At 39.2% G+C, this 26,749-nt stretch overlaps 1 protein-coding gene and 1 long non-coding RNA gene across 7 annotated transcripts in view; one reads left to right on the forward strand and one right to left on the reverse strand.

Annotated features, from left to right (window-relative positions):
• BACH2 (BTB domain and CNC homolog 2) overlaps nt 1-26,749 on the reverse strand; it is a 364,684-nt gene that overhangs the window by 250,726 nt on the left and 87,209 nt on the right. For all 6 annotated transcript variants that reach the window (XM_016956004.4, XM_016956002.4, XM_016956003.4 and 3 more), the window contains one exon: nt 23,476-23,588. The gene's annotated coding sequence lies outside the window, so the exon portion shown is untranslated. The remainder of the gene's footprint in view (nt 1-23,475; nt 23,589-26,749) is intronic.
• LOC129144406 (uncharacterized) lies at nt 920-2,698 on the forward strand. Its single transcript, XR_008548814.1, has 3 exons — nt 920-1,217; nt 1,548-1,607; nt 1,734-2,698. It is a non-coding gene; the product is annotated as an uncharacterized LOC129144406 (long non-coding RNA).

Consider the following 26,749-nt stretch of genomic DNA (forward strand, 5'->3'; position numbering starts at 1 on the left):
AGGCTACACCTCACACAGCGGATCTTCACTCTTGCCCTTCCCCAACTCAGCAACAGCAGGACAAGCTATAAAAAGTTCTTTCGTAAGTTTATGGGAATAATAATTATTTTAATAATTTCAATTTTTATTTTAGATTCAGGGGGCGCATGTGCAGGTTTGTTACCTGGGTATAGCAATTATACCTTTGATATTTTGAACTTAAAACTGCACTAATATTTTGAGAACACTCCACATAATGTTTTCATTTTTATAAAACAAAGGGAAAATCCCCTCACTCCCTCTCAAATGCTGGCATTCAGTGTGAAATCATAGCTGGAATGTGACAGATGTGTATTGTGTGTGTGCACCAAAGGCCTCTTTACTAATTCAGACCAACCTTTACCTCCTCAGTGTGGGATTATCTACTGAAATAATAATGACGGATATTTATATACAACTTAGAATATATTTGCTTTCAGAGACATTACCTGGTTTGTTGTATGAAGCAGAAAGCAAATCAATCAACCAGATTTATCATTACGTTTACACTGATTTTGCAGTAGATAGTAACCGAGTTTATGCCTTGACCAAATGTCCATATATACCATACAGTCAGTAAAACTGTTGACTGGCTGTAGTTCCTGCTGTGAGAAGTGTGATCTGTGAAATTCTAACATGCCTAATAACATTTATTCCCTTATTAGCTAGCATAGATTTAAGCCAGGCAAAAAGTTTTAACAAAAACTGATTATGCTTGTCAATAACCGTGAATAGTATCCCAATTAAGACAATGGTCATTTATTTGTTCCTACTGCCACCAGTGAAAGCAGGAAAAGCATTTGGCAAATCTATTTCTGTCACCCTCAGATTTCAGGAAGAGAAGTTCAAACAGATGAAGCTGATGTTACTGGAATAACTCATTCTACTCTACCATTCTTCCTGATCTACTCCCCAGGCTCTGTGAGCTGCTGGTAATCAAGGATGTTTGACTGGGTTCTGTTAGCTGTCAAGGTTTACTAAGCTGAGTTAGTTAATGAGTGATGGCTGGATTTCATTCCAGGACTTCATATCATCCATGAAGCAATTAGGCATGTACTTCATGATCTCCCACTGGAATTTCAAAGGTGCCTTAGTCTACCAAGGAACTAAATTCAGTGTGGTCTGAAAGGAAACAAAAAACAACATTTAACCATGAGAGGTGGCAAAGGACGTCTTTTCTCAGTGTCTATGTTAGACAGGTGAGGAATGTTGCCAATTTATTTTTTGTCCATATAACCTCTATAGCTATTTCTTCTCTTGCCTGTCATTCTGAAATTATAAAGGGTTCTTACGAGTTGTTTATGTGAAACCAAGTACCCTGACCCACAGGCAAGGTATTCCTGGAACTGCTGAAATAGCAAGCCAGATAATGATATCATTTTAAAAAGTGCCGGGCAAGAAAGCTCTGATTAACTACTGAAACACGCTCAGTGGAGATATTTGTAACTAGAATAAACGCCATTTTAACATCTCCTCTTTATCTAGGGTCCTCCTTCCTCATGCTATTATTGTGAATATTTCCTCTTCAGATTCCTGCATACAAGGAAGACTGATGAAAGAGAGTAAAAATCACTTTTGGAGAAAAAAAGGTAAGAGCTGGCAAAGGTAAAAGAAAGATTCTGAACCTCATCAACAGTTGTTGCAATCTCACTCACCTCTCTGGCTAACCTTCCTCCCTCCACCCCTTCACTGCTGCTTTCCTGCCACTCACCCAGACTGGACTTTCTACTCTGATGCTCCACAAGAAACAGAAGTGGTAAGAAGACAACCAGGCTCCTGGGGGAAGTGGAGGACCAGATGAAGTTTCATGAAAGAAATGGCTTCAGGGATGATGAGGCAACTCTTCCTAACACAAGGGGTAAGCCCTAGCCCAGGGGCACACCCGTCCTCTAGGAGGCCAGGGATGGTCTCTGTCACTCCTGGGAAGTCCCTGCAGACTCTACCTGCTTTCCAAGTGCTTCAGGAAACATCACCTTAAGGTTGAAGGAGGACAAACTCAAGCAGTTGCCTATGGTATGGCTAAGGGGGTGGCAAACAGAGGGCTGGTGATTTTTACAAGTAACCTCTCACAATACTTGCGCCATTACTTCTCTTTTCATTTGTGTCCATGAATAGAAACTCTCAGAGGATAGTATGTTAGCTCCATGGCCTGTGGCACTGTAGAGTGAGTTCTTTAGAGACTGAAGGAGTTAACAGTACCTGTTTAGCTACCAGAAGCTGAATGTCAGCTGGTATGAATGGTATGTAGCTGGGCAATTTTCCAAAACCCATGCCGTGGCTGCGTATCAGGAAGACTGCTATAAACAAATGTGCATGTATGCATGGAGCCTGATAAGTCAATGGGGGGAGACAGACACGGAACAGCCACCCAGCCTGAGGAAATATGCAGAGCCGGGTGAGCTTCCACTTTAGGTGAACAATAGCTCTGTCTCGGAAACAGGTCTGGATGGGCTGGTGAACAGTTGGAAGGATCCTTTGACTTTTTACACATTAAATGTCTGTTTCAGGGGACCGAAAGCTGGATTCTCAATTTTTCAATTATCCTAATATTATAAAATCACTAAAATGGTGTTTTAAAAAAAATTCTTAATACGTAAAACATGCAAAGATACATTAGGTGAAAAAAGCACAGGGCAAAACTGCATTTATAGAACCCAATTATGTAAAATATACAGATACATTTAAGATGATACATTAAAAATGTCACTAAAATATAATACGATCTTTTTGTGGTTGTGGGATTATATATGATTTTTGTTTTTTCTTTCTACTTTACTTTCCAATTTTTCTAAAATTAACATGTATTATTTTCATAGTTAAGAAATAAGGTTACTTAAATTAAGAAGAAAATTACCTGTGGATGAAACGACATCTGATGATGGGTTATGAGGGTTGGGGAAGGCCAGAAAGGCATAAAATAGAACCAGCCACGTTTATAAAATGTTAAATTCAACTGGTCTTCACGTCTACACACATTAGTATCTTCTGTCCTACACTGTAAACTCCCAGAGAGCAAAGGCTGTGTCTAATTCTGTGCAATGTCTGGCTCAATTAAAAATGTAGATAGAATATAATTTTTATGATGATTACGCAAATGTAGTTGGTTCTTTTTCACTCTGGCAGCCAGTTTAGTGTTACTGATGCTTGGACAGTGACACAGAATAAGAACATACATTGTTTTCCCCCTTTAAAATCATAGTGTATTAATAGGCTACTTTAAAAAAATTTTTTTGCAGCATGTACACTCATAGAAGAGACCGATCCTCTACCATATTTAAAGTAGAAAGTAAAACAGTACTGTAATTTTCTCTGTTTTAGCCCATTTCCATGTTATATAATGAATGTAATTCTAAGGATGAGCTTACAGTTTGATTTCCATATTAATTCAATTACTGGACTCGCCACTGACTCAGACCTGGAATTAATATAAAATACAGGGAGACACACACAAAAAATGTTCCACTTAAGAAACCAAAACAGCCCTAAGTCAAACCACTCTTACAACACTAGAGTAATATCCAATGAAGTGGCTTCCATTTACAGTGTTTTCCAGACCCCACAAAGTTCTTTTCAGAGTTCTTATATTCCCCAAAATATAACCAAGGTTACTGTAACTTTTGAAGTCACTCTCAAGATGTACCTATCAATAAACAGTAGCTTTTTGTTTTTTTAGTACGGTGGCTGTAAGAAGTTACAAATGACTGTCAGTGTCGTTTCAGGTGGTATTCTTATTAGAAATTTAAAACACGGTGTTATCAAATTTGGCCTAAGTCTGTTCCTTTCAAGGTTATCGTAAAATATGCAGGAAATGTGAAATCCCAAGTGCTTATTAAATTAAACTGGAGAAGTCACTTTTTGAGAGCTCGGTCCTCATGCCCCTCCCTCAGGCCCCTCCCCTGCCCCCGTGACAATGGTAGCATTTACCAAGTGCTCTCAGCAGGTGCTGAGTGTTAAGTGCTTCACTTGCATGATGTAACATAATCCTCAAAAGAGCTCTGGAAGGTAAGCATTTCTATCAGTATTTTACAGATGATAGGTTTAGGAAAAGGTTAGGGACCTTGCCCAAGGTCTCACAACGCCTCTGTGTCAGAGCTGGAATTTGAACCCAGGTCTGATAACTCTCAGAGTGCAAACTCTTAACCACTAAGGACTTGTTCACTTCAGAGGGCTAATTAAGTGTGAAATCAAAAGCAATGAATAATCACAATTATGCCACTTTTGAGTCTGTTGCATATACATAATTGGTCTTCCTCTATATTAAGAAGGATGCCCTATAAAAAATTAGAAATTCTGCCAACAAAAACCTCCTGAGGGGAACTAAGAACATCTACTAAATAAATAAATCAAGTGTCTTATTGAGAACACGGCAATACTGAGAGGCTTGGGTGTGGCCACCTGACAGATCTGGAGGAAACCTAGAGGCAAAATGTACCGAATATTCTATTGCACAACAGAATCTATCTGTGGAAAGCACCCCCTAAACGGAAGTATCTGTCAAAGTAAAAATAAATCAGGGTAACAGCATCTAAAAAATATATTGTGAGTGAGATGCATACTTCTCTCATTTGCTATGGCACATGAATATACTTAGTTTAATTGTCTTGTTTAAAAAAGAAACAAACAACTTTTCAGTCCAATCTATAAAACTCTGACAAGGACTAACATCACCGTGCAGTTATGAAGCAGGGCGAGCCAGCTGAGGCTTTTGGTAGGGTCTTCTCTGCAATCTGCTCCTACTGTATGATGGGTTCACCAGGAGCGCAGGCTCACTGAGGACTCTGCTTTGCATGATGAAGAAATCATCTGGATCTGTTCACAGAGACGGGTCATTCCACTCAAACTCATAAAAGCCAGGCTGACAGATCAACTGAAATGCTTATCAACCAATCTGAGAACCAGAATTTCCCAGAAGAGCAGAGGATTAGGATCAGATTATTCTGTTTTTTAAAAAATTAAAACATTTCCTGAGCACCTACTATGGGTCAGGATCTGTCGTAGGCACTTTTACATTAGTGGTTTCATTTAACTCTCACAACCGATCTTTGGTGTGAGTACTTTTTAAGTACATTTTAGATAGAGGCTGTGGCCTGGAGAGGCAGAGGAACTCTGCTGAGGTCATGCAGTTAGAGGAGCAGCAAAGCTCCCAGAAGAGCACAAGTGCCCCAGTGCTGAGGCTACGGGTCTCACTATGCGGAAAATCACAAAGTTCAGAAGGTGCTGGCAAGGGAGCCCAGTGGTCATAGGTTGCTGTCATCAAGCCTAAAGACTTAAAATGCACTGGTGACATATGGCTGCCAGTTGGGCTGTCATAATCAGGAACATCCCTAAAACTTTCAGGCTCCCCAACTCCTTTTGGTGACGGTCATACAGACCAGCAGCCAGCTGTTTGCTTTTGATATAAATGTGTTCTAATTTCTAAAATGTAAAGTTTAATTATCTACATTTATTTTATTTTATTTTTCCTGATAGAATGTCAGTAGACACACCATGAATTTGTATAGAATGTCAGTAGACACACCATGAATTTGTTTAAGTGTGGGTTAACTTATGGGAATTTTATACATAGCTAACTTCAGTCATTTTTCTGCTGATCTGTGATAGTTTCAGTTTCAAATGATATTTTCCGCCACTGTTCCTTGAAATTCAAATTTTGAGGGTGCTCATTATTTGGTACCCGGGCACTGATTTATTCATATCTATTAAAATACGTATATAAAAACAAAAAAAAAAACACGAAGAAAAAAAGAAAAAAAATACAAGTATACATGGTACAAAATTGTGTGCCATACTGTGTACTCATTTATGACCAAAAGAGACTGATCATTTGTAAGCTTATTCTAGTAAACTGAGTAAAATAATATAGCTAATATTTTATACTTACTTTTTCTGCTCCTACTGAAAAACCGGACATCTTAATAGTTACTTCATACTACCAATCTAGTAATAAGGTCTGGTGGCCCCAAAATGAAAAAAAAAAAAAGTGGAAGGGGACTCTCTGAGTATTTACGTTTTTTAGCATTGGATTAAAAAAAAATAAAAAACAACATCAGTTTCCAAAGGCTAGCTCTGAACATTTTGCCTCCTCTTGACCTTAAATTGTGGGCTCACCCTGGAGAATAAATCTTAATAGTGAATTATACATAGCAACTTTGAAGACAAATAATATTAGTGCAGCCTACCCATAATTACTCTCTTTTTACAAAGTTTCCTAAGAAAACAGAGCCAAAATGCTTAAAATTTAAACAGAAACAGAGAGAGTAAATGGCTGTGAAACATACACATATAGCAATTTATATTGCATATTTACATTTGGTCTAAAAGCAACTTCTTAAAATTCACCAACAGAAAAAAACAAATACATTTTTTGGAGAGAAGCAACAATGTAGGTAAAGATCACAGATTGTTTAAAAGGCATATCTAAACATCTAAGAGACAGTCTTTGTTTAAATTGAACTAGGATTTCCTGGAGAGTAGTAAAATGTTGTTTCAGTATAGTGAATGTGCAAGTTAACACTTCAAGAGTGGGCTTCCTTTGGCTTCAAACTAAACAGCTGGACAGGGGATGCTACTTAATTCTTTTTCTTCCCTACCAGAAGGAGGAGGTGCTCAAGTATTTTTCTTTATTCTTTCATCTGTTTATCTGCTGAGCAATAGGGATCTTGCTTCAGGTTGGTTAATCTGCTGAGCCATGACACATATGAGAAGGTTCTCTGGCAGGACAATATGCTCTCCAAACAGAGACTACGGCAGTGAAAGAACCAAAGGTATATCATCTCCCCTCTGAGGCCTCTGCTTCTTTGGGGTAGGAATTGGTCTATTAACTCTGAGCATTTTTTTTTTTTTAAGATGGAGTCTTGCACTGTCACCTGGGCTGGAGTGCAACGGCATGATCTCGGCTCACTGCAACCTCTGTTACAGGGGTTCATGTGGTTCTCTTGCCTCAGCCTCCCGAGTAGCTGGGATTACAGGTGCACACCACCACACTCGTCTAACTTTTTGTATTTTTAGTACAGACAGGGTTTCACTATGTTGGCCAAACTGGTCTCGAACTCCTGACCTTGTGATCCGCCCTCCTGGGCCTCCCAAAGTGGTGGGATTATAGGCGTGAGCCACCGCGAGCAGCCAACTCTGAGCATTTTTAGGCACTAACGTTCCAAGTGTCTGAGATTCCAAATAGGAAAGTGCTATTTTAAATGACTCTTTAAGCTACCATTACAGATAACTGTAAGAAATATTCAGGCCTGAAAAAACGTTCATTCATCACCAAAATGTGAATCACTTCTAATTGATTTACTATTTCTGCTCTTCTGCTAATAACAGAATTTTGTCACTATCCATAAACATTCCAGAACACTTATCTTACAGAACAGAAAAGCAGTTGTCTATAGTAAAAACACTCCAAGTTTCCCTTACATGTCACACTGTAGAAAGGAAACAAAATCCATTTATTTTCTCAACTATCTTGCCTGTGATAGTCTGTGTATGATAAAATTTATAGAAAACTAAAATGCTAGAGTCCCTACAGACTTCAAAGATAATCTGGCCCACTGATTTCTTTGTAAGCTGAAGCCCCTTGGCGAATCCGATGGGAGCTATGAACCATTCTCTCTCCAGAAAAATGTATATGCATACCAAATATTGTATTCACTTCCCAGCATTTTAGAGACAACCCCTGAAGCCAACCTAGGCTAAGACCCCAGACCAACAACTCTGATCTAATTCCACTGCTTTGTTTCACAAATGGAGACACCAAGTTCCAAACAGGGGATGTGGCTTGGCCATAATTGCTCGGCAGAAACTATGAGAAAGTAAACTGGATGAAACTGAAAATGATGCAGATAGCAACTCTGAACCATCACAAATCAGGCCTATCATTTTGCTAGGAAAGGAGAAAAGGTGAAGTGTTTCACAAGAGGAGAGCTTTCTTTCATTTTAGGTTTCTGGTTGAGCTTCTCACTGGTTTTCTTCATCTTGCCTTCGGGCCAGGCCCATCCGTGACTTAAGGCTACCTTTTCTTCTGTTTGCTTCTGTAAATCAGTAAGACCTGCATAACCTGGCCACATTCAGAAAGGAGGGCAAGTGTGAGAGTGTGAAGTAGAAACCAGTTTTAAGGAACTGTAAGAGTTCTAAAGAACTCTAATTTGGTCACATAATAGATATTTAAGAAGTATTCTGAATCAAACACTGCTCACATATTTAAGGAAGTGGCAGTCTACTAAACTGTTACCGAGTAAAAGTCCTAGAGACTTGCTTTAATGATTAGATGGAACAAATTTTCAACTACTGCATTCATCCGTACACTTGCAAATGGCTCATTCTTTTAAGAACTAAAACATTCATTCTGGGATTTTGTATTTGTGTTTAGTTCATTGCAAATTTACTCAATATATTTCGAATTCAATTCAACAAATATGCTTAGGACATTCCAATGTGACGGAATGGAAACGTGCATGGATTTTGGAGTCACTAAGATCCAAATTCAAATAATGGATCTGCTTTATCTAGACACGTGATTACTGGGCTCATTACTTAAGGGTCTCTGCGTTTCCCCATCTGTAAAGTGGGAATAATACCAACTACTGTGCAAATTGGGTTTGAAAATTAGCAATAATATAGTCTATTGTAAAGAGGCTAATGCAGTATCTGGCAAACATCAGGGATTTCATAAAATGGTAATACTTAAAATAATGATTATTTATCAAATATCTACAAAGGACAAACTTCATCCTAGACCCTTCTCTAAAATCTGAATTCATAACATCAAAATGAATGAGGATTTAATTCATTCTTAAAATGACTCGAATACTTACTAAGATTTTGACATATTAAAAACTATAACCATTATAAATGAAAAGGCCACTGTTCAAATGACTAGCTTTGCTACAGTACAACTGTCAGTTTTTTGACCAAAAGGAAATTTACAATACCATTGGTGGGTTTTAGGTCTTTAGGTAAAAACTGCGTTTTAAAGTAACAGAACAATAAGACAGCAATATAGTGGTTTCTTAATGACTAAAATCTTACATTACATATTATGGTTCAGTATTAATGTGCTTTCACACTACCTACTGAGTTTTCAGACTGCAACTACTTATCCTTTTCAAATTGCTATCACTCTCTTTTTCATGGGAGATTTCTTACAAATTCCTTGGAGAATCCAAAAATTTACAGTGGAAATTTTTTCTCGATTCCTTTTTTTTTTTTTTAAGAATAAACCTATTCAACAGGTAAATCTAAATAATTTTTAGCAGTTCTAAATGTAGAGAATTCATAACTTCTTATTGTAATTGAAAAGGAACATACACAGCAATTAGTCACTTACAAAACCCACGTTCAACCTTCAAAATAATGACTAACTTGATAGGAGAGGCAAGACTTCTTTAATTAAATACTAAAGTCTAGCCATTTGAGATAAGCAAAGCAGGTTATATAATCGTCTTCTGCACTCACAATATCCTTTTCTCCCTCTTGGAAATATATCATTTTTCAGCAATAGTAGAACATGTAACAAAAAAAGTTACTCTACTGTAGAAAATCACTCTAACCACAAGCTAAGTTTTTGGCTAAGAGTTAAACTTCATTCATTTGGATTTCACTAGTTTCACAAGAAGAAAAGGTGATTAACCCTAGTGTAAGTAAAATTCCCTTGAGAATATATTAGATTCTTAAGAAAACAAAACAGTAAGCAACCTTAGGCACTCACATATAAATCCTTAGGGTGTTAACTGAAAAGCATTCCTAGCCATGCTAGAATAGGATTCTCAAACTTGAACACTGATTACCTTTTTGAGAGCTCTCTGGACAGGTGTGCTTGGAAGCACTGGAAGATACAGGAGAGTTTGATACACATTCTGAGAAAGATGGGGTGGCTCCTGTGTGTGCATGTGGCCATCTAGCACAATCACTATTCAGCACGGGACTACATTTCCCAGGCCACCTCACCTCCAGGTGCAGCCACGTGACTAGTGCTCAACAAAGGAATATGAGAAAAGATGGTGCTTTACTTCAAGGCGACTGTGATTAAGAAGTGAGGTGCAGACAATTGCAAGATGGTGTTACAGGATGAATTATGTCCCCTCAAAATTCACATGGTGAAGTCCTAACCCCCAGTACCTCAGAAAGTGACCTTATTTGAAAATAGGACCATTACAGATGTAATTAGTTAAGGTGAGGTCATACTGGAAGAGAGTGTGCCCCTAATCCAATATGACTGGTGTCCTTATAAAAAGGGAAAATTTGGATACACACAGGAAAAGAGGGAAGATGATGTGAAGAGACTCGGGAAAAGGTGACCATCTACAAGCCAAGGAGCAAGGCCTGGAACAGATCCTTGCCTCACAGTCCGCAGAAGAAACCAACCCTGCTGACACCTTGATCTTCGACTCCTAGTCCGCAGAACTGTGTGACCACACATTTCTGTTGTTTAAGCCACCCAGTCTGTGGTACTCTGTTACAGCAGCCTGAGCAGACAAAATAGATGGTGAGGCCAGAAGATGGAAGGCACCTGAGTTCAGGATTCCTGAATCACCTCTCAATAAAAGCACTTCACTGATCAGAAATACTTCCACTGGGCTGAGAGCTGAGCAAGAAAGGAAACTAGTTGTGTCAAACCACTCAATTTTGAGGGCTTATCTGTTATACCAGCTGTCATTACCTACTATAGGACCTAATTAATCTAAGTGGCAAGTAATTTTAAATTATATTACATGAAAACAAACATGGACCTATCACATATCACAGGGAACAATCCATGTAAAATTTTAGGATTAAAAACACTTCAAAGAAAATTTGAATTTACAGGAAGATATTTTGGGGTAAATTCTCTCAAATCCTCCATAGGGTATAAATTTACTCTCTTCTGCCAATAGAAGTAGAATTTCCTCAAGAATATTAAACAAGTCACAATGTCAAAGTTGCTGGAACTTCAACTATACCACATAATCCACTTAATTTTTTTTTTGAAATTAAGTGGAGCATTTCTATCAAGTAGCCCAAGTATGTAAAATTTTACTTGGGTACTAAAGATGAGAACACTGTGAAATGAGTTATCAGCCTTTTCCAAAGTTCTCAATATTTTTATAATCAATCTGAAAAGAAGTCACTAGGTACAGAATACCTTCTGTTTGAATATGGACAAAAAATGTACCCTCTTTTATGACAGGGTAACTAATACGGAATAAATACTGGATACCATTTTCCATTTTTGATTTTTTTTTCTGACATGAAGAAAAAATGAAATGATAACTATCTTCGGTAAGACTTAGAGTTATAGTTCAAAATACCTCAAAAGCCGAGCTGGCAGCTGGCTTCTCATGTTTATAGAAAAGCTAGGATGATTCAGCCTGAGCTCAGAGCTCAATTTAGATCACAGCATCTGGATTCAAAACACACGTGAGATGTGGCAGCCGATTTTCAGGTCATGACTGATCCAAGACAGAGATTGCAGACCACTCACCAGCATTATTCCAAATGGAGAAAGTGCCTGAGAGAAACAGAAGTCTCAAAGGTATTTGGAAGCCCACTCCAAACTGTTAGGGAACAGGTAACATCAGCATTTTCTGCATCCAGCAGCTTGAAGCAGGTGCCGCAGAAGCCAAGGGTAAGGCGGCCTGAGGATGACACTGAACAGCTTTGTCATGACATTCAGCCTTGACATGGTCAGAAAACATCCCTCACCCATGACTTCTTTCCTGAACTGGCTATTGTTCAGATTAAACTATGGGAATCTGGTAATAAATTGGAAAACCTCTGACAGCACACACTTCCTGCTAAGATCTGTGTTTAACTTTGCTTTGTTTCGAAGAGAAAAACTGTAGTAAAGAAAAAGGAAAAATAAATGTAAATGCCCTTTTTCTTGATGAGAAGAAATCATAGTCACAGTAATTCTAATATAAACTACACAATGAAATCTAAAAGAAGAGGGGAAAATCCCCAGCTCAGTTTCAATCTCTATTGGAATTCACCTTGTGCCTTCCTTGATTTTCCTTGGATATGATATGTCCAGATGTGGGTGATTCTGCAGCTATGGATTTTATGTGCAATAAAAAAATGCTTCCCCTGCTGCTTTTCCTCACCTCCCCCCTCCCCCATCTCTTTTCCTCTCTCTCCTTCTTGTCTCTTTGTTGTGAATGTCAGGGCTGTCAGTGTCACAGTCTGACATGATTAGCGTTTCTGACATTACACCAAGAAGCAGACAGAGAGCAAGGAGAGCGGGCGGAGGGGAAGGCAGTTATGAGTAGCCATTTAAAGAAGTCCAAGGAAAAAACAAGCGCAACCACCTTTCTCTGAGGTTCCTTGATTACAGGGCAGTTTATAAATCACCTTGGATTTTTCTCATTTATCCTATTAGTCTGTTTTCCTGTTCCTCTGGAGATCCCTAAGGTGTGGATCTAGTCTGTGAGATCAAAGCCAGCGGCTCTAATAACAGATAAGACAGAATTCGTGATTCAGCGGATTCTAAGGTTGTGAAGTGTAACAATCAGCGCACTTTGGGAAGATAGCGCCAGTCCATTTCGAGTATTGATTCGCTGCACTTTGTCACTCTAATGATGTTATCTCATTAAAAGAGATAAATGCCCCACTGTTCTTCTAAGAGCATCTGCTTCTTACTCTTCTCTCTTTTTCAACAGCAAGGCTCTCAGCAGCAGCACATTAAAATCAAATTGAAATCCAATGCAAGGCTTGGCTACAGAGCAGCTAAGGTATCTTTTTAATTGCTTTTTCCTACTCTCAACCCCCTTCCAGCTCCTCCACTACAGTCCTTCAAAGAAACAAGCAACATAAAGAGAAAGAGATGTAGAAAGTAATCATAATAGAAAGCATTTGCTGAGTGTCTGTTACATAGGGACTCCACTGTGTCAACATTTAACTTATTCCTACCTTGTTAGATAGGTAGAACAATCCTCAGTTTGCAAATAAAGAAACGGAGTTTTGACGTTAGGTAACTTGCCCAAGATCATGAAGGTAGCGAGAGAATGAGCCACAATTTGAACAAGGGTCCATTCAATGCAAGTACTTTTTTTTTTTTTTAATCTCCATTTCATTCATGGAACAAATAAGAAAATATGATTGCAACTTGATTAGAATAGGTGAAAAAATGTAAAAGAAGGTAGCAATTATTCTTCAGCCTGCTAATAGCCAAGAACACAATGCCATAGGTTTTGTTTCAACAGATTTCTTATTAAATAAAAAAGGTAGCAATTTTTCATAATGAATGTTTTATACATTATTCCTTTGTGTATCAGGCCTCTAAAGTACACATTATTAAAGTCTATTAAAGTCTGTATTTAGCAGCATTACTAATGTGCCTTTGGGGAAATTATTACAATGAAACAGCATCAGTCTTTCACAAAATTTCAATTGTTTAATATTCCTTTTCTTATCTTCAATACACGTGTCTATTTTTAGCTATAATCAGACCTCATCCCAAATGCCGTAATCCCAGCCTAGAGCTGTCACAGCAAATTGTTTATGGGTTGGATTTAAGAAATAACAAGAAACACAGACATTGTTAATTTCACCCAACACTTTTTTTTTCATGATTGGTTGCAGTTTTCCTACAGTTCTAATTAACAGGTGCTCCTTGATCACTATGACACGCGATGATACTTTATCTCTCTGGTTAGGGTTGGTTATCTTAATTAATTGCTTATATTTATATTTAACTGAAACTAGCCTCAAGATGCCACTTTATTAAAGTTTGAGAGTGGTAAGAAATTACAAAACTATTCCATTAAAAAAAATAGAAAAGAAAACCAAATAAACCAGAAGAACATATAAACTATGATTAGTCAAATCAAATCTTTGCATTTAAAAGTAAACATCATTTACTAGATGTCTACTGGACTAGAAATATGTGTCTTCTGAACAGTAACTGAGGAGTTTCTGCAAATTATTCTGCAAATTGTAAATAGGCATCTCTACCTTTTTATTACATTAATTTTATTACACAGTATGAAGTTTTTTTAAAAACAAAGCCAATGATGTACATATATTCAAAAGCACAAGATTCTCTGAAAATACAGAAAATACTGCTAGGCTTATTTTACGAAGACAAAGGACAATAGGAAGCTGGGAAGAATACCAGCAAACAGCTATACGTTATAAGGCCTCTGTATCACAAAAATGAAGGGAAAATAAAGCCAATCTAAAGTATTAGGTACTTAAATTAATAAACTGGATTGGAAGCAATCATTCCATTATAAATTTCCTTTCATACACAGCAATCCCACTGAGATGATACCTTTGTAAAATCAGGCAAAAATCAATTGTTAATATTCTAGAGATGGACAAACCACAGATTAAGTACCTAAATAATCATGTTTCCAATCACCAATTAACTAAGTAGAATTCTCTTAATTGTATCTATTAAGGCCCATTAATTGACAGAAAAAGGGCAGAGTTGAGGACTTGGAGAAAGAAGACAGAAGCATTCGTCTGCCTGATTCATAAAGGTCAGAATCCCCTGGCCGTTGTTGTAGGAACCCAGCCATCACCAGTCACAAAGAAAAAGGCAGCAGCACACTTTGAGTATCCAAAGGGCCTCTTTACTGAGGCTGCATGGCTGTTGTGGGCTTAGTCCAACATGATGATGTAGGACAAGAACCTACCAGTTCAGTCAACATGCAATTAAAACTTCTGATGAAGGACGGCCCAGGGCAGTCCATTGGTTTGGGGCAGGGGACGCAGAGAAGCAAAGCCTGTTTTAATTAAGAAAATACTAGGCACTCCTCTTTAAATCCTCAAAAAATGAGGATGAACAAGATTCCAAAACCAACAATCACAATGTGTGTGAAAGTACCAGCAACAAGAATGAAGTGGGACTGAATATGTGCTTTCCTACAAATGAAACCTGTTTGATGGTGTAAGGAAAACGGATGAGCTGTGGTCAAGAATAGGCCGAGGCAGACATCTAGTCCAGCATGACTCAGTGAGTTTGGAGTGCAGGCACACAGCTTCGCCTGTTATGTAACCATGCCATGTGAGGTGCATTAAGTAACCACTCATGTGTGCTCATGTTTGACTCGGAGCCACTATTGTCTGTAAAAGGTATAATTACCCTGCTAACACTGTATGTAACGGCTTGCACCCGTGGCTCATCCTCAGGCTTGTACCCATGGCTTGCTTGTGCCCATGGCTTGCTTGCACCCACAGCTCCCGTGTGCCCAGAGAATAAAGCCATGTTGAAATGCCCCATGATTCCTTGACTGGTCTTTCAGCTGCCTGCCACTCGTCCACCGACTCTCCTCCAACCTCAGTTAGAACCCGACAGATGGTCAGTAGCTGCAGCCATATTTCAAAGAAGTTATCATGATTCACAGCTAGGCCTCTCAGACTTGAAATTATATTACAGTCATGTCAAAACAGATCCTTTCTTCTCTGGGGCCTATAGGGTCTTAACACAAAGTTCAGCTTTTCTATTCCGAAGACTTAATTTACCTCCTACCTCTTCAGACTCTCCTTCATCTTTTCTGACATTATCAGATGTTAAGTCAGGCCACATGACCCTTTCACTCAAGACAAGGCATTGCCATGTCCATATGACACGGTAGTGGGTGCACAGAGTCTCAGGGCTAGAGCTCACTTTGAGGTGCTCCAACACAATCATTCATCAGATGCTCAAACTCTCTGTACAAAAAGGTTCAGATTTTCAGCATAAGCCCTGGAACATGAAGACTGTGATATGGTTTGGCTGTGTCCCCACCCAAATTTCAAACTGTAGCTCCCATAATTCCCACATATCATAGGAGGGACCTGGTAGGAGATAACTGGTAACTGAATCATGGGGGTGGGTCTTTCCCACGCTGTTCTTGTGACGGTGAATAAGTCTCATGAGATCTGATGGTTTTATAAAGGGGAGTTCCCCTGCACATGCTCTCTCTTGCCTGCTGCCATGCAAGATGTGACTTCGACTTCACTCCTCCTCACCTTCCATCATGATTGTGAGGCCGCCGATGTAACTGTGAGTCCATTAAACTGCTTTTTCTTTATAAATTACCCAGTCTCAGGTATGTCTTTTATTAGCAGTGTGAGAACAAGCTAATGCAGACTGCTTCTTGGAGAAGTAGGCACCAGCCAGTGCTTCACCACACACTGCTCTGAGATTTGGTGGTGAGCCATGCACACAAAGAGAGAACAACGGAAATGTGTTTCTGGTTAGACAGAAAGGAGGAGAAGAGATGGGACTGACACAGAAGCATTACCATAGTTCCATAGTCAAGATGACTGTGTACAAAGAGAAGTCTACGTAACTTAGGAAGCAATCCTCTGGAATGTATATGTTTCATACATATTTACACACACACATGCACACATTATATGCATGCACACATTTTAAAGACAAATGAGCGTAAACATATTCAGTTAATTATTTTAAATTTGTCTTATCTCTCTTTCATGCCAAATCGACCCTCTACTCAATTACATGGTAAGTTGTATTTTAAATTTGCACTTCCATACCTCTCAGAAGGGAGTTATAGTGCTATTTTCTTCCTGAAACTTCACAGAATTTCCCAGTACAAGGCAGGTGGAGACAGAGTCTGGAGGTCTAACTTGGCCTTTAACATTTCCATGCACCTCACATTCGACAGGACTCAATGTACACGTAACAGAGGGGCTACAGTGGCCTGGTGCCAGCAATGTTTCTTTTTGGCTTCACAAACTCTATAAAAATGAAGTTTTTTGAAGAGCTAAGAGAAATTATTCCTTAAAAATGTAGAAAGTGAGAATAGAAGTGCTACAATGTCCAAGGGCACTCACTGACCAGGACTGAGGGTCCAGATTCTTGTTAGAGGAAATCCTGCCACATATAAGACATAGGCACAGTCTAACTCAGTGGTTTTCAAGCTCATCTCACGGCCCTTTTACAGGCTCACAAATGATCGCAGACCCTAAAGAGCTTTTGTTTATGTGAGTTGTTTCTATCAGTGTTTACCACACTAGAGGTGAAACCCAAGAAAGTTTTGGAACATGAAGACACAGGCACACATCCCAGAAGTGATGTCATTGCATGTCACAGTCTCTTTAAACACCGTTGTGTATAGTCAAGAGAGAAAGGGTGAAACAGGTAAATCGTATCTTAGTATTATTATAAAAATGGCTTTTATCTTGCAGGCAGACAGCCTGAAAGGGTCTAAGGGTGCCCCTACCAAGGATCCCCAAACCATAGTTTGGGAACCACTGGTCTAGTTCAAACTTGTACACATCGGCAGCGTCTTTGAACACGTAAATGAAGAAATGACACAGTACCAAGTAAGAGGAGGTACTGTTAATTTTTAAAAATTGAGGCACTGAATCAAACGATGGCATCTTTTTCTAGAGCATTTCTCTACTCACTACTGCCCCCAAACCATTAGTATATTAAAATGATCCTTCCTGGTAATATGCCAAGCAGAATGACCCTAGGTCCAAATCTCTGTTTTGACCACTCTCTGTTTTCTATCTGCTCACTAAATATCTTCATCCATTTGCACCTCAAATGCAAAACAGCTAAAATAGTACTTATTTTTTAAATGTTTGGTTACTAATCTGGTTGTTAATAAAATACACAAATATTGTAGAAAAGCTGAAAATACCAAAAAGTATTTTTTAAAAAAGAAAGAAATGTGTCCTATGTTTCCACCCTCTGGGAAAGCCATGGTCAACATTCTGGGCAATAGCCTTCCGGTCTTTTTATCATGCATATTTTAAAAATGCAATGAAGTTCATATTTTAAAGATAATTAGTATATTTTATTTAAAAATATTTTTAGTATGAAAGAAATGCACATTGCTTAAGAAAATCTAGAACATACAAGCAAAATAAAGATAATGCTCATATGTTGATGTGTATAAGCAATCTTTATTCTGTGTGCATACTGTACCTTTTTTTAAAAAATGAAATAATGATTAGACTGCACATGCTGTTATATAACTTGTCTTCTTCGCAATTTATTTAGAACATCTTTTTATGTCACTCAGTATTCCTCAATCCCTCCTTGGCATTTTTATTATATGGCTGTACTATGGTTATTCAAAAATTACTATTTTAAGAATATTGTGATGAACATCTTAGCTAAACTTCTGAACACATCCATGGCGGTTCTCTTTGAGTTAATGTTCTAGAAATGGAAATTCTGGGACAAAAGGTGTGTCAATTTTTTAGGCGTTGATACATCTTATTTAAATCCCCTTAAGAAAGGTGTTCTTTCATTAACTGTGTATGAGAGAGCCTGATGTTCCCTACTCCCAACTTCACTGGGTAAATGTTACAAATCTTCATCAATTGTATAGGTGAAAAATACTATCTCATCATTTTAATTTGCATTTCTTTGATTGCTGTTGAGGTTGAACATTTTTCTTCTATTTTGTTGATCATATTTCTTTCTTTGTTGGTCTTACCTTTCTGTTCTTGGCCCATTTTCTATTAGTGTAATTATCTTTATGTTATAAATCTATATTAATTTGTAAGAACTCTTAATAACTCTTTCTCATACATGGGTAAATACTGCCCCAGCTTGTCTTTTATCTTTCAGAATAGTTCAGAATGTCTTTTGATTGAAAGAAGTTCTGAGGTGTTACATAGCTAAGTACATTCTCTTCCTTGATAATTTCTGACACTAGAAATTAATAAGGCCTTCTTTATTCTAAGATCATTTAATTTTTAGTCGTATTTTCTTCCATGTCACTAGTTTAGATCTTGCAGTAGCTCTTCAAAGTCTGCCACAAGGAGGACCTGGCCAATGCCTTCAGAAAAATGACTGTTGAGGCTTATTAAATATAGATTGGACATTTGGTGAAACAAACCATTGAGGGTGTCCTGGAAAGGAGAGAGATCTTTTATGTTTATTATTCACCAATTCCTTACACTACCTCCAGCAGCTCTGTTAACTTGCTCTTTAAGAAGTTTAAAATGAAAAAAGTGTTCATATTAGGTTTATGTTAAAATATTAAACCAGTGGGTGTGATGACTCTTCTTACCTTTGCCAGAACAGCAGCTGTCTTAGATAGAAAATACCTTTGTTACGTTCATAATGTATTTCTTGCAAGCACAGTGCATGGCACATAGTATGCACTTGACAAATATGTGTTGGAGCTGATGTTTTACCAACTAGAGCTCTGTATATGCCAGGTTTGGGGTGAGAGAGGCAGGGATAATAAAGTCTGGACTTCACAGCTTCATATGAAGGAGGTGCAATGAAAGAAAAACTCCAAATGAAGGTAGAAACTAAATTTCAGTTTTACTTTTTAGTTGACTGTAGAGATACTGATCTGCGTGTAAACGTGAAACTGCCTCAGACCTGGGACAGTAGGATGTGGTGCTGAATACTGGAAAATATTCAGAGAAAAAAAAATTCTGCTGGGCAGATCATTAAGCAAAACAGTGGCATCCACCCACTAAGAGAGACAAGGGGCACTACTCTACTTCATTTGGATGCTTTGGCATTTGTCCAAAGCAATAAAAATCAGATCCGGTTTGATCAGAACATAACAAGGAAGAAACAGTTCTCAAGAAGATCCTTTTTCATGATGGGGGAAGAGAGAGGGTCATTTTGTATAATAATGGAAAAATCAATTATTTTTCAATCAGATGGAGTGTCCTCATAAATTTAAAGCACAGAACAGCATGTGACATGCCTTCATAAAAAACAATGACCATGAGGGAGAAGAGTAAAGGATCATAATCCCAAGGTTGCTACTAAGAAGGAAAGATCTTTCAAGAGGAGAACAACACTTTTCTTGCTAGTGTGTTTTCTGTGAATGTACACAGTGGTCAGTATGCACTGAACGTACATCATCCTGCACAATTTGCCTCTACAGAATCCTGTTCAACTGGCTTCCCATTTGGCTATGGCTTTTAAGTGACATACTGAAATCCTTTCTCTATAGCAAGATAATGCAGCAGTAACACAGATCAACCAGAAATGTTGGTTTTTCTTACTGGCAAATATACTATGTGTAATATATATTTACACATATTAGCAAGAAAATAACCAAGAAAGTAGTAGAAATACTTTTGACAGAATTTAAAAGTTAAATTTTGGCCAGGTGTGGTGGTTCACACCTGTAATCCCAGCATTTTGGGAGGTTGAGATGGGAGGATTGCTTGAGTCCAGGGGTTCCAGACCAGCCTGGGTAACATGGCAAAACCCCATCTCTACAAAAGATACAAAAATTAGCCAGGTATGGTGGCACACACCTATAGTCCCAGCTACTCAGGAGGCTGAGGTGGGAGGATTGCTTGAGTCCGGGAGGTTGAGCACTCCAGCCTGGGTGACAGAGCAAGACCCTCTCTCTCTCTCTCTCTCTCCAAAAAAAAAAAAAAAAGAGTTAAATTCTAATTATGAAGTTTTTGATCAACATAAAGATTGGAAAGTCAGCTCTTGCAAAAAGCTGCGAAGAATGTATGAACACTGGAAAGATGGTCAAGTCTGCGTGAGGGTTTGGGAGAATGCACACCCTGGGAAAATATGTGCCCCACAATTTCTTTAATATGTAAGAATTTACAATGGTTGTCAGAATTTACAACCATTAATGCCTGTTTACAATATTTAAAAGGTGAATAAATAAATATGAGGCTGTCTACTCTCTGTAAACCCATGAGTCTGTTATCATATTCCATGTACACTGACATATTCCCTGTAGACTGGCCTCAGGGATGACAGCAGATTCTTGATGGGCCTTATGCGCAGGAATGCCCTCTGCTTCTCTTTTTAGCTGGCACTGATACACCAACACGCGAGCTATCCAAAGTCCCGAAGTACACCCCTTTCTGGTGTTTCCTCAGACCCTGGCACAGATAGGAGTTCAAGAATGTGAGGAATGAAGGCCCTACCTGATGGACAGCAACTCATGAGGTATCAGGGTAGTCCTGTTAAATTAGTGCGGCCAACTGCTAATCCTTTTGTGGCACGGGATTTGGGGGATTCTGTGTTTTCTAGAGGGATGGTCTCTAATGGATTCAAAAGAGAGCTGTCAATGTCTAACTGCAATCAGCATCGCCCTGGCACTTCACAGGAATAACAAGGACCCTAGAACACCAGGGCCACCCTCCATCCGAACACCTCCCTAACTGAAGTGCCCCGTCAGTGAGCTGGGATTTAGGAAGAAAGGAGAGCATTACAGTGTGTGTCTGAGGAAGAGGAGAGTGCACAATTCGAATGTCTCCAACTTTCTAGGAACAAATCCACTTAGAACGTCAGTCACACCCACAACAATATTTCTAGCACTCCAACTAACACCATAATTGAGGAGGAGATACTCTGGTTTTATTCATGCTGAGAAGAGCTGTTTCCTCCCCAGAGAGTGACCTATTCTTTGTCTTATGCCAAGAAAGCCATAAGAAAAATGCTGACCTATGAAGGTGACACATCATGCTTAATCACTACTTTCAATTAAAACAATATAAAATAAAGCACGTACTGAGCCACTCAGGCAGAACATAATATCCCAAGCAACAGACACACCTACTGAGACTTGACATTTCCAAGGAGTCTGGTTCCCAGCTGTGTGTGGAGAGTGAATCCATGACATTAGATGTTGGGTTGCCCTGGAGAAACTTAGGGCAGAGCTGTCACAGCAAACTGCATTTGCTGATAACAGATTTCCCGAGTTGCCTTAGCTTTTCAATACACCAAACTCCAAATACTAGGAGCCAAAAAAGGTTTGCAGCCATGGATCTCCCCCTCCTCCCCACCTCCAGTCATGACCCTGGGGCAGAACACCTGCCTACTTTCCAGTATTCCAGCAGCTCACTTCTCAAAGGAGGCTTAACGCCAAGTGTTTAAGCTGGGGTGGGGTTGAAGCGGGAAAACTCAGCACTGGTTTCTTTCTCTTTGGCTCGGCTCAGCCAAACAAAAACTCCTCAAAAACAATTGCTTGTTTTTTTGCTGGTCTCTTCAGATAGGATAAAGCGGCCAGAGTCTCCCATAAAACTTGCATCTAGGGAAAGAGGGTAAGTGCACAGAGGGCTTTTCCAGCTTTCTCCCACCCCTGAAGCTGCCCAGGGCCCTTAGTGCCCATGAGAAGGCTGAGTGAATGACCGTGAGAAAAGTCACCACTGGAAGAGGGTCCTTTAGTAGAAGAATTTCAACAGGGAAATGGGCTTTCTAAAGTCTAGAGATTCCATATGCTCTTTTCACAACCAAACCATCGAAAAGGGCTGTCCAACTCTACCACAATCCATATAACAGGCCCACAATAACACACCTGTTTTTGTAGGCCTCCGGAAACATCTCTCCCCTGTTTTAAATCCTTCAGTGGCTCATAGGGTCTGGCCCTTGCCTCCTTCTCTGGGCTTATATTTGACCACCTTCCACTAGCGCAGTAGTTTCCAACCAAGGGGTAATTCTGTCCCCGTATGGGACATTGGGCAATAATCTGGGGACATTTTTGGTTGTCACAATTAGAGTGAAGGGAAGGGGATGCTACAAAAAATCCTAAAATTCAGAAGACAGTCTCTCACTGCAAAGAATTACCTGGTCAAAATACCAAGTGTCAAGGCTGAGAAACCCTGCTCCAGCCATACCAAACTCTTTGCTGTTCTCTGAGCACACCAGGCTTTCTTATATGCTTTTGTGCCTAAACACATTCCTTTACCTGGAATGCCTTGCCCCACCTTCCCTGTCCAGGAAATTACCATTTCCCATCTAGGATCCTACTCAAATGTCACCTCCTCTACACTGTCCTTCCCAGATTCCCCAGAGTTGGATGTTCCTTTTTCTGTGCCTCCAGAGCTTCTGGTACACACCTTGCTAGAACATACTCACTATGTTGACCCAAGATAGTCTGCACATGCTAAAGGCATCTCAAGTTGTATTCTTTGTTTATTCCCATAGTGCCCATCTGGTAATAAATCACCACTCACCAATTTAATCAGGGAATAAATCAAAATGGAAAAGATGCACCTTACACTCTCTTGGAACTATGTCTAAGGGATAACAGTGTCCCCAACATTAAAAACAACAGCAGTAAATATGTATCAAGTGCTTGTAATGTGGACAGGTACCATATTAAGCACTGGTATACGCAGTAACTCATTTCATCCTTGCAATAATCCTATCAGGTAGGTATCATCATTATCAGCATTTTACGGATGGGGAAATTGGGGAACCAAGAAGTCAGGCCACTTGTCTAGGGTCACTGACACTAGCATCCCAAAAAAGTGATATTTAGTCCCAGGAAATCTAGCCCCAGAGTCTCAATATTCCAATATTCATGCCAAGGCAGTTATACTAAAACCCAGTATTTCAGCCACTCAGAGGCCCCTGGCAAGTATAAATGACACCTCCAGAGGACTACGCAGCCAGAGTAGCCACCAGCACCTGTGACCCTGCTTGTGGGGGATCACACAACTCTCCAACTCCAAAATGCTTCTGGCAGGGGAAGCAACCTCTTCACATCACGGAAAGACATATGTACTCCAGAAAATCATGGTACCATAAAGGAAATACAAGTGCTGATTCCTCAAAGTACCTCTTACCTTGTTCATGCTGCAGGGATGGGAGCAAGGGATCAGACATGTCACAGTGCGAGGCAGCTCTTGAAGATTCTCCTCATTCCTGGAGCCCTCACTTTCTGAAGCAGACAGCTGCACTGTGAATATAAACAAAGAAGAAATCCATCAGCTGGTGCCCAGGAAGGCATAGAGCACTGCCATGTCCAGTGGCACTTGCTGTCATGATGGCAATGATCCAAGTCTGCACTGTCCAACATGGTAGCCACTAGTCAGATGTGGCTATTATTGAGCACTTGAAAAGCAGCTAGTGCAAACGGGGGCTGCCAGGACTCAACAGCTAGAACTTTCACAGATTTCCTAGAAAGGCAGTGTACCATAAGGGAATTCAGGAGGTCAGTCTTCCATGGGCCAAATGAACTAAACAGTCCAATTCCCCCCAAATAGAAGAAGAGTCCACCATGTTTTCATTCATGCTATTTATTCTTTACATGAAGTTTTTGATTCATATGAATTACATTTTAGAGTAAAAGGGTGATTGTACAGTTTCAGGGTTCTTCTTTGTCTTTTTGTTTTTGTTTTTGTTTTTTTTGGCATAGAGTCTCATTCTGTTGCCCAGGTTTGAGTGCAGTGGCATGACCACGGCTCACTGCAGCCTCAACCTTCTGGGCTACAGTGATCCTCCCACCTCAGCCTCCCAAGCAGCTGGGGCTACAGGTGTGCACCACTATGTCCAGCTAATTTTTGTATTTTTTGTAGAGATAGGGTTTTGCCATGTTGCCCAAGCTGGTCTCAAACTCCTAAGCTCAAGTGATCCTCCTGCCTTAGCCTTCCAACATGCTGGGATTATGAGCCACCATACCTGGCCAGTTTCAAGGTTAATTTGTCAAATATTAGGGGAAAATATTTTAAAAATGACTTCGATTACTTAAATGGACTTGTAGCCTTTTCCTCTGAAAGGTGTTTACAGGTGGAACTGAGAGGAGAGCAAAATATTGTAAGGTTCCTGATACTCAATTTGTGTGTTATTTTTTTAAGTTGCATCTAGGAAGGATTTATATATCTGCACCTTCCCATAATACATGGAATCGGAGGTTTAACTGGAACTGCAGTGCTTTTAAAAATGAAAAATATACTATTTTTAATTATAATATATTAAGACTATAGAAAATGTTCAACAGGAAAAGAAAAAGGTACTTATAACCCCACAAGCCCACCATAACCATCTTTAGTTCTTAGTAATCAGCCTTTGTCTACACTGGAGAATAACATGTCTGCTAACTAAGTCCAGGACATGGAGAATTCCAAAGCTGTATTCCCCATATTAACATCTTTCACTGCTAAGAAAATGATTTTGCAATTTACATTTTCAAAGATAAACTCCTACTCCATGCACATTACTATTCTATGAACATAATATTACTACGTTCCTTTTATAAATCAGATGATAGGGAGAGGAAATTGCAAATCACTCCTTGGCTATTTGAAATACAGATTCCAAAGAAAATACCACATGCGGATTAAAGACTTAAATGTAAGATCTAAAACCATAAAAACCCTAGAAGAAAACCTAGGCAATACCATTCAGGACATAGGCATGGGCAAGGACTTCAGGACTAAAATACGAAAAGCAATGGCAACAAAAGCCAAAATTGACAAACAGGATCTAATTAAACTAAAGAGCTTCTGCACAGCAAAAGAAACTACCAGCACAGTGAATAGGCAACCTACAGATGGGAGAAAGTTTTTGCAATCTACCCATCTGACAAAGGGCTAATACCCAGAATCTACAAAGAACTTAAACAAATTCACAAGAAAAAAAACAACCCCATCAAAAAGTGGGCAAAGGATATAGACAGACACTTCTCAAAAGAAGACATTAATGCAGCCAACAAACTTATGAAAAAATGCTCATCATCACTGGTCATTAGAGAAATGCAAATCAAAACCACAATGAGATACCATCTCACACCAGTTAGAATGGTGATCATTAAAAAGTCAGGAAACAACAGATGCTGGAGAGGATGTGGAGAAATAGGAACACTTTTACACTGTTGGTGGGAGTGTAAATTAGTTCAACCATTGTGGAAGACAGCGTGGTGATTCCTCAAGGATCTAGAACTAGAAATACCATTTAACTCAGCAATCCCATTACTGGGTATATACCCAAAGGATTATAAATCATTCTACTATAAAAACACATGCAGATATATGTTTACTGCAGCACTGTTCACAATAGCAAAGTCTTAGAACCAACCCAAATGCCCATCAATGATAGACTGGATAAAGAAAATGTGGCACATATACACCATGGAATGCTATGCAGCCATTAAAAAGGATGAGTTCATGTCCTTTGCAGGGACATGGAGGAAACTGGAAACCATCATTCTCAGCAAAGTAACACAAGAAGGGAAAACTAAACACCGCATGTTCTTACTCATAAGTGGGAGTTGAACAATGAGAACACATGGACACAGGGAGGGGAACATCATACACCAGGGCCTGTCGGGGGGTGGGGGGCTGGGGGAGGGTTAGCATTAGGAGAAATACCTAACGTAAATGATGAGTTGATGGGTGCAGCACACCAACATGGCACATGTATACCTATGTAATAAACCTGAATGTTGTGCACATGTATCCCAGAACTTAAAGTATAATAAAAAAGAAAATACCACATTCAGTCATAGCAATAGCATATTTTAACAATAATGTACAACACAGAGAGATCTTGGAATTCCAACTCTGTAGTATGAATACATCCAAACATCTCCACATGTACATGATGCCTGGGTAATCATGGCTTCAAAGTCAAGAAAATTCAATATCTAATTGTAATTGATCTAAAGTGACTGAAAAAAATAATGCATATAACTTTTACTCTTTCAATTTCCAGAAGCATGTGCTAATAAATTTCTTAGTTTTAAAGTAGAACTTTATACATGCTGTTTCCTTTTCAATGTATGTATCAATCCATGTAAAAACTACAGCCTGGCACTTAACTGGAAAGCTTGCCCAAATGCCTAGCAGAGATGCCTCATGTCACAATTCAATTTCTATGTACACATTGGTATCAACACAGGAAATGTGGGCACAAGAAGATAATAACAGACAAGGATTCTTGAACATCATTTCCCTGAGGAACCCCACCCAGCTCCAATCATGCCACAATCCCCATACTCTCAGAACTTGGATAAATAGCTTGCACTAAACTGATTACGGATCCCTTCCTGCCCCCGCCCCAACTGTTCTTATGTCATTTTCATGTATGTTGTTTTACAACCGAAACAGGCTAAAAACCCTT

Source organism: Pan troglodytes, chromosome 5, assembly GCF_028858775.2.
Source record: "Pan troglodytes isolate AG18354 chromosome 5, NHGRI_mPanTro3-v2.0_pri, whole genome shotgun sequence".
Lineage (NCBI taxonomy): Eukaryota > Metazoa > Chordata > Mammalia > Primates > Hominidae > Pan > Pan troglodytes.